Genomic DNA, 7,537 nt, shown 5'->3' with positions numbered 1-7,537 from the left:
GTATTCCCAGCTTCCCCCACTCCTGTCCGGGTCCAGGCTCTGTTCGCTGTCCCCAGAAGCTCCACCAGGAGATCAATTGCAAAGGACCATGTCACAGGTGTAAATACAGGGGGCTGGGGGGTGGAGATACAGGGGGGTGGGTGCTGACCAAGGTGCTGAATCATCATTGCCCACCAGGGCATATGGGCATATGGTTATTTCTCCTTACCCATGATTCCCCCCGGTTCTCTGGGAATCCTGAACCACATAAGGGAAGAGGGAGTGATGGGAAGTAGAGCAGAAACCCGGGTGGGGGCAGGGGTAGGGCAGGGGCGTGGAGGATGTGGTCAGGAGGCACAACCTCCAAAATAATAGCAGGAGAGGAGGAAATACTTTTATTTTGAAATGTGCTCATTTTTTTTTATTTTTCCTTTTACCTGGATGAACTTCTGTGAGTTTTTTTACCCTGAATACAGCAGTCTTCTATCTTATTTAAACATTTTCACAGTTCTCTCATATTTCTTACTATTAAAAAATGCTCTCCACTCACCCTAGGAATTAGATGAAGTAGAGGAAGAAGTGACACCTGGGACCAGAGGCCCAGGGGCTTCCTACTCCAGTGTCATGACAACAGAGAGCCTGTCAAAGATGGAACCAGAGGCACAAAGTCCAGGTTCTCATAAGCTCCCCCAAACTGTGGGCCTGGATGTGATCATGTCTGAAGGCTGGAGAAGCCTGGTGGACCTTCCAGCCCAATTCAGAGGCTCAGAGCGAGCTGGTTTCTAGCTCAAAGTCATACAGCACGTGGCACAGCTGAGGCCAAAGCCCAGGTTTCCTGGCCCCCAGTTAGCACACAGTGGGGGAGAGTGGCCAAGGGGGAGGACCCCTGACCAGGCAAGGAGAAGGAGCACAGGGGGGCAGCTGCAAGTGGGCAGGGGCTGGGCTGAGGAGGGAGGTGCCAGAGGGACCCCCATGTCTAGAAGGTCTGCAAGGGCCACAGATCAAAGGTCATAGAGCCGGGAACTTCTCTCTAAGGTGGAGACAGACCAGCTGAGCATGCGGGTCAGCATCACAGCCTCCAGGAGGCTGCTGAGAGACCACGGATCTCACCTCTGTCATTTTACAGATGAGAAAACAGAGACCCAAATGGGAGGACACCAGCCTGTGCGGCAGAGCCAGGCCCAACCCAGGTCTCCCAACTCCCAGCCAGCCGCTCTTTTCACGCAACCTTTAATCTCCCTCCTGTGGGTTCTGGTGCCTCCTCCCACCCCCTGGGAACCCTGATCATGAGCAGAAGGAGAAGGGGAGTGGCCAGGGCCCCCACAGCCCCAGGCACCAGAAGCTGGGTGCCTTCCTCCATCCTCACTCCCAAAGAGAAGGGAGAATCGGCGGTACCCCACCGGCCCCTCCTCCGGGTCGGAACCAGTTGGTGCCTGCCCACACCTGGTGCCTCTGTTGCCGGCAGCAGAGCCCGGAGCCAGCACCAGCCACAGCAAGGGCAAAGTCACCAGGGCAGCTGCTGGGGCCACAGGGAGTCACAGGTGAGTGAGGGCATAGGGAACGGCGGCCCCAGGGGGTCCCCTGATTCCATGGCACCTTAATCCAGTCCTGAGGCCTGGAGTGGTTTGGGGGTTTTGAAATCTTCCCCCCACCCCAGAGAAGGGGTTTTTGCCTGCTCACTCCCTGGGCCAGTTCCTCAGCCCCACCCCTTGCAAACCTGAGGCTGGAGCCCTTCCCTAACCCAACTGCTGGACCACAAGCAGGAACAGGGAAATGGGGGCCAGTGGCTCCGTTTCTGTCCCTGGAAGGTGATGCAGATCGGAGCCCTGAGAGGTCCCAGAAACAGCAGAGACTGGCTGAAGGTGTGTGCCTCTCACAGGTGTGGGGCTGTGGCTCTAGCCCTGGGCGAACCCTGCTAAACCTGGGTGGGTCCTAGCTCCACTCCCGATTCTCCAGTGGCCCCCAATGTCTCCCTTACAGGTGTCCACTCCTCACTGGTTCGGCAAGGAGAATGGTGACCCCGGGCTATGGGGCAGCCACCAGTTTTAAGGTTCTAGCGTGGGGATGCCTCTCGAAGTTTGCACAACTGCACTCCCCACCCCTCCCCTTCCTCTGTCACACTTCTGCAATGCCCTCCTCCATCCCTTCATTCCTCCATCCAAACTTACCCTCCAGTGCTCCTCAGGGTAACTGGCTTACGGTTCGAGGTGCCGCCCCCTTCCTGACCTACGAGCACATATAATAGGAACCCCTCCAAAGGAGCGGCTAGTGGTGGGATTGCAGGCACCACACCAAACAGGTGTGGGAAAGATTACAGGGGGACAGGAAGGGGGAGGGGACTTCTCAGGACTCCACACAGGCAGCACCACAGCGGCCGTGGCTGTGTGGGCACAGACCCAGCTAGAAAGGACAGTGGCTCCGTGGACTGAGCCCTTCCAGGCCTCACTCTCGGCTCAGTCTTCAGCCCTCAGTCCTCCTCTCACCAGCACCCCGCCCAGCACAGGCCAGCGGGGACACAGCACAGCCCCTCTGTTCCCAGAGGCTTCCTGTGGGGGCAGAAAGGACTGCACGTCATGCTAGAAGCAGAGCACCCAAGAATACGAGGATCCTGCCCTGGCCGGTGTGGGTCCGTGGGTTGGAGCATCATCCTGTAGACTGAAGAGCTATGGGTTTGATTCTCAGCCAGGGCACTTGCCTAGTTTACAGGTTCAGTCCCCCTTTGGGTGAGTCTAGAGCCAACCGATTGATCCTTCTCTCTCACGCTGATATTTCGCTCCCTCTCTCTCTCCTTCCCTTCCCCCTCTTTAAAATCAATGAGCATGTCCTCAGGTAAGGATTAAAAAGAAGAAGAAGAGCATTAGGATCCCAAACAGAGAGGGTTAAGCATATTTTGGTCCTCAGCACCCCTGCTTTTGTAATACTCACTCCCTGCCCAGAATGCCCTTGTCCTCCTTTTTCTTCTGTTGAAATCGTACTCACCCTTCACATCCCACTCAAGGCGAAGCTGTCCATCATTTCCGTCCAGCAGAACGCAACACTCCAGGCCCTGGCAGCACAGGCCCCGGCAGCACATTGGGACTCCCCCTACCCCTAGAACGTGAGCGTGCGGAGGCAGGGATCATGCCCTGGCTCTGCCTGCTGGGTGCAGAAGGGGCCCCAGAAAGTGTTTACTGGCTGGTGTCAAAGCTGGAATCACAAAAGCCCCCCATCTCCAAGTTGGGAGGATTCTTAGAGACTGGAGACAGCTCCCCCCTAAAGATGTCGGGGTGGCTGCTGAGTGCCCAGGGTAAGCCCACTGGTCACCCCCAGCCAGATTTTGCACAGGGAGAACCAGGGTGTTGGCGAAGGCTACGAAAGTTGTTCAACTGTTTGCCTTTTTTAAAGTTATAGAACAACTTATGCTTATTGTTTTAAAAATTCGAATAAATATAAGACTATGAAGCTCAGAGTCCCCTCATTCGGCTCCCAGAAGCCAACAGCTGTTAACAGTCTGGTGCAGGTCCTTCTGGGCCTGCTTGCTTACGCACACACATAAACAGATTTTCCTTTTACAGAACTATGCTCACTTATCATCTTTCTACGTGTTCCATGTAGAAACAAAGGGAATTGCTGGCCAAAAGGTTTGTCCATTTAAAAACATGTCGCTTTCCCAAGTAAATTTCTTACAACATGCTCATCGTAGAAACTTTGGAAAACACAGCTGAGTCACACAGAGGATAAGTGACCATGGCCACTGCCCAGAGATAACCACTGTGAGCGATTTCCTTGGTGGAAAGTTTTACAGTCTTTTTTCCCACGTGAGTGTGTTTAGTTACAAATATCGGAACACATTCTGCTATTGTCCCATGGCTTGCTTTTTGTTCTCCTTGTTTTGCCACTTAATAACACACCCCGTGAGCCTCTTTTCACGTTGTTAAATGTCTTCTATGGCATCAGTTTAGTATGATAAGGGATGTTTGACCTCAGGGCCCCCCAGAAGCCTGCTTGTCCTGACTGACCCCCATTCTGAGTAGGGAGCCTGCTACAACAGCGGGCTGGAAGCCATTGCCCCAGGGCGTGACCTCGCTCTGCCCCCTTCCTTTCAGAAAGGGAGCTCCCGCGGAAGGCCTTGAGCACCTGCCACCTTGACCCCTCCTGAGCTGAGGCCCAAACACCCCTTCGATGGGCGCCCAGCTCCCCTGCAACTTCTCCACTGCTGCCCACCAGAGCAGTAAGTAGACGCCTGGTCCTTTCTTCTGCCACCCCCTGCTGCCACCCCAAGGCCCAGAATGCAAGAGGTGTGGGTGCTTAGGTGGTCTTCACTGTGAGGCAAGGGAGGGCTTAGTGATCCGAGTTGGGGGGTGGAGAATGCCACTTGCCCATGCACTTCAGCCAGCTCTTCAGCCAGCTCTGCCTCCTACTGATGGCGCTGAGGAAGGAACTGGGCGGGTAGTTACCAGGGGTGGCTGGGAGAGGGCTGGGCTATTTGAAAGTTTTCTGGCCCCCAAAGCAAATACCCAACTTCTTAGTCTAAGCCAGTGCTCTACCCCAGGAAACTACTAGTCACATAGTGTAGAATTAAGTGTAATCTTGGGCAGGACCTTTCTCCTCTTTTGGGGGTGGGGGGCAGGGGTCTCAATACCATGTGGCTCCGAAGGCACCTCTCCAAGCTCTGGAATTCTATAGCCCAATTTGGACTCAAGTTTTCAAATGTTCTCTTTTCTTTTGAAGTCCCTGCACACTTCAGGATTTGTTGCATTCAATTGTGCACCAGGCCTTGTTTGGGGCATTATTAACGTAATTATTCTTATGAGCTATCATCTCCTCCCAGCAAGCCTGAGAGGAGGTACTGCTTCTATCCCAGTCTTCCAGATGAGAACACTAAATCTGGAGAGTTAAGATGATTTTCCAGTTAGGTGGTAGAGCTCAAATTTTAGCCCAGGGCCGTGACTCCCAAACCCCCGCTCCTTCCCACCCGCCCCGTGCCGCTCTGTGGTGTGTGCGGGGATCGTTCTTCCCTTGCTGCGGTTGAAGAAACTGAGGGCACAGAAAGGAGGCGAATCCCTCAGGGTCACACAGCAAGTTCATGGCAGAGCAGCCCTGGCTAGTTTTCAAAGACAGAAGCTTGTGAACCAGAAGCAGCCTTTGAACTGTATTCCGGAGCCCAGAACTGAGCAGGAGTGGGTGGTCAAGTGGGAAAGGCTGTGTTTGTTCAGCCCAGCCTGGGTCCACCCTCCTTCCAGAGAAGTGTTGACTCTGGGCAAGTCCTATAGGAAGAAAAGGTGACATGACCTGTAGGGTGGGAGAGGGCTGGGCCAAAGGAACAACCTTTCCCCCCTTTTTGACCATGACCTCAATTTATTTCCTTAACCTTATTTTTATTGTTGACACTATTATAGATGTCCCAATTCCTCCCCCTTCCCTCCCTTCCCTCAGGCCACCATCACACTGTGGTCTGTGTCTGCCGGTCGTGCGTGTGTGCTCTGGCTGATCCCTTCCTGTCCTTTCGCCCTGTCCCCCTCACCCTCTCGACAGCTGTCAGTCTGTTCCACACAGCCGTGCCTTTGTTTTTATTTTGAGGCATCCCCCTTCTTCTCCCGTCTCCTCTGGGACAGCCCCACTGTGCTTACTCTCTCATTTAGTCACTTACCCAGCAAGTCACTTAGGTAAGCAATGACAGGTGCACCCCAGGTCTCTATCACGGAGTTGACGGTGACCAGGCAGCCATAGCACATGTGCTGTGGGCTAGGCTAGGACAAGAGGGGAGTCACAGGGACTCAGAGAAGAGCAAGCAGCCAGCTGGGGGAGATACGGCTGAAGCTGAGCCCTGCAAGGTGAGTAAGAGTTGGGCAAAGTGTTTCCGGGAGAGGGAACAGCACGTGCAAGGGACAGAGGCTAGGAATGAGGTCATGGGGCAGAGGGCTGAATGTGAGGCAGGGGGCAGAGCAATGATGCGGCAGAGGAAAGCAGGAGCAGGTCATGCCATGCCATGGGCTCTCTGAGGGCAATGGGGACCCACGACAAGGATTTAAGCAGGGAATAGGATATGATCATATTTGTACGGGGCAGGGCAAGGCTGGAGGCAGGGAGTCCAGAGAGAAGGCTGAAAGGCTGGAAGGCTGAAGCATGGGGCGGAGTGAAAGATGGGAAAAGTGAAAGAGGGCAGAAGTGAGGACCCAGTGGTTCTCCTAGGAACAAAGGGGACTGTTTCAGAGCTGCGTTACTCAGCCGCACTCCCCTTCCTCCCTTCCTCCGCAAGGACAGGCACAGCAAGCTGGCCATCCTATAGAACCAGACCCAGAGGCCCCACACTGTTCCCAGCAGCAGCAGAACCTTAGAATTTCATTCTTGCAGTCTCCCGCAGTATCCCTGGGTAAACACGTGTGGTGACAGGGAGCCCAGCCCAGCCCACTACTAGACAATAATGATTAGGAGTTCTGGTTTTACATGGGTCCCCTTGTGTCCCTACTGGCCCTGGCTCTGTCTTCCTCTCCCCCACCCCCAGACAAGACTGGTCTCCTTTCCGTTGGACAGTCTTTTACAGATCTCTCTGTTTATTCTTTTACCAAGGACTTATTGAGGAACTATTATGTGCCAGGGGTTGTCTTACTGGTCTGGGCCACCTGCCTGGCCAATGGTGAGTGTTTAGGACTTGCTTGTTGGGAAGCACGTGGACAGCATGAGTCCTGGCAGCATGCAGACCTGGGTTCAAATCCTGCCCATATCCTTTACTCTTTAACCTCAGACAAACCAGCCTCTGTACTGCAGCTTCTCCATCTGATAAATAGTAATAGCAATGGCAGCTTGCCAGACTGGATAAGACAAGGCCTATAAAGCACCTGGCGTTACTAATATCACTTCTCTCCCATGTACCAAGCATCTTCTAAGTGCCAAACATTGTGGGGAAAGGACTATTGGCCACCTGCCCAGGGTCACTAGATCTTTGCTTCCAAGCACGGTCTTGCCCTGCACCATGCCACCTCCAGACCTGGGACCCCAGTGTTGTGTGAGCCGTGTCTGAGGAGGACAGGGACAGCCTGCCCCAGGGAAGCAGTCCTCTGCCCCTGCCCTGACGCCTCCATCCCTTTGCCAGACGCGGGCAGCTGGCAGGCTCCAGTGATCATCATTCCAACGCTGCTCTCCTCGTCCACCCTGCTGGTGGTCAGCTGTATCTTATGGAAGACATGCCGCCGGTGGGCTCGGGTCTCCAGCCCCAGCCCTCAGCCCCAGTGAGGGGCCCAGGTAAGCCACGCAAGGACCACACGGACAGAGAGTTCCATTTCTGTTTTATTCTTAGTGTCCTTGAGCACAACACCCGAGAAAAGCCCTGCTCCGTCTGTATTGCCCAAAGGGGTGACACACAACCCCTCGGTCAAAAGGAGGAGCTCCCCTTACTCTCTTGGGGCAAGGAAAGATGATGTGCTGCCGTGAATAAAGCCTCACAGTGGCCACAGCCACACTGTGTGACCTCAGAGTCCCCTGTGCCCTCACCCAGGGTCTGTTGGATGGTAACTCACCAACCCCTTGGGTCAAGGAAGCCCATTCTGCACCCCTGTAATTGTGGCCCTGAGTGACCATG

At 54.5% G+C, this 7,537-nt stretch overlaps 1 long non-coding RNA gene across 1 annotated transcript; it reads left to right on the top strand.

Annotated features, from left to right (window-relative positions):
* The first annotated feature begins 899 nt into the window (after nt 1-899).
* On the top strand, nt 900-7,322 carry LOC118500560. Its single transcript, XR_004903127.1, has 3 exons — nt 900-1,520; nt 4,065-4,189; nt 7,052-7,322. It is a non-coding gene; the product is annotated as an uncharacterized LOC118500560 (long non-coding RNA).
* The last annotated feature ends 215 nt before the right edge of the window (nt 7,323-7,537 follow it).

Source organism: Phyllostomus discolor, chromosome 5 (assembly GCF_004126475.2).
Source record: "Phyllostomus discolor isolate MPI-MPIP mPhyDis1 chromosome 5, mPhyDis1.pri.v3, whole genome shotgun sequence".
Taxonomy (NCBI): Eukaryota; Metazoa; Chordata; class Mammalia; order Chiroptera; family Phyllostomidae; genus Phyllostomus; species Phyllostomus discolor.
This window is presented reverse-complemented; position numbering and strand designations above follow the sequence as displayed.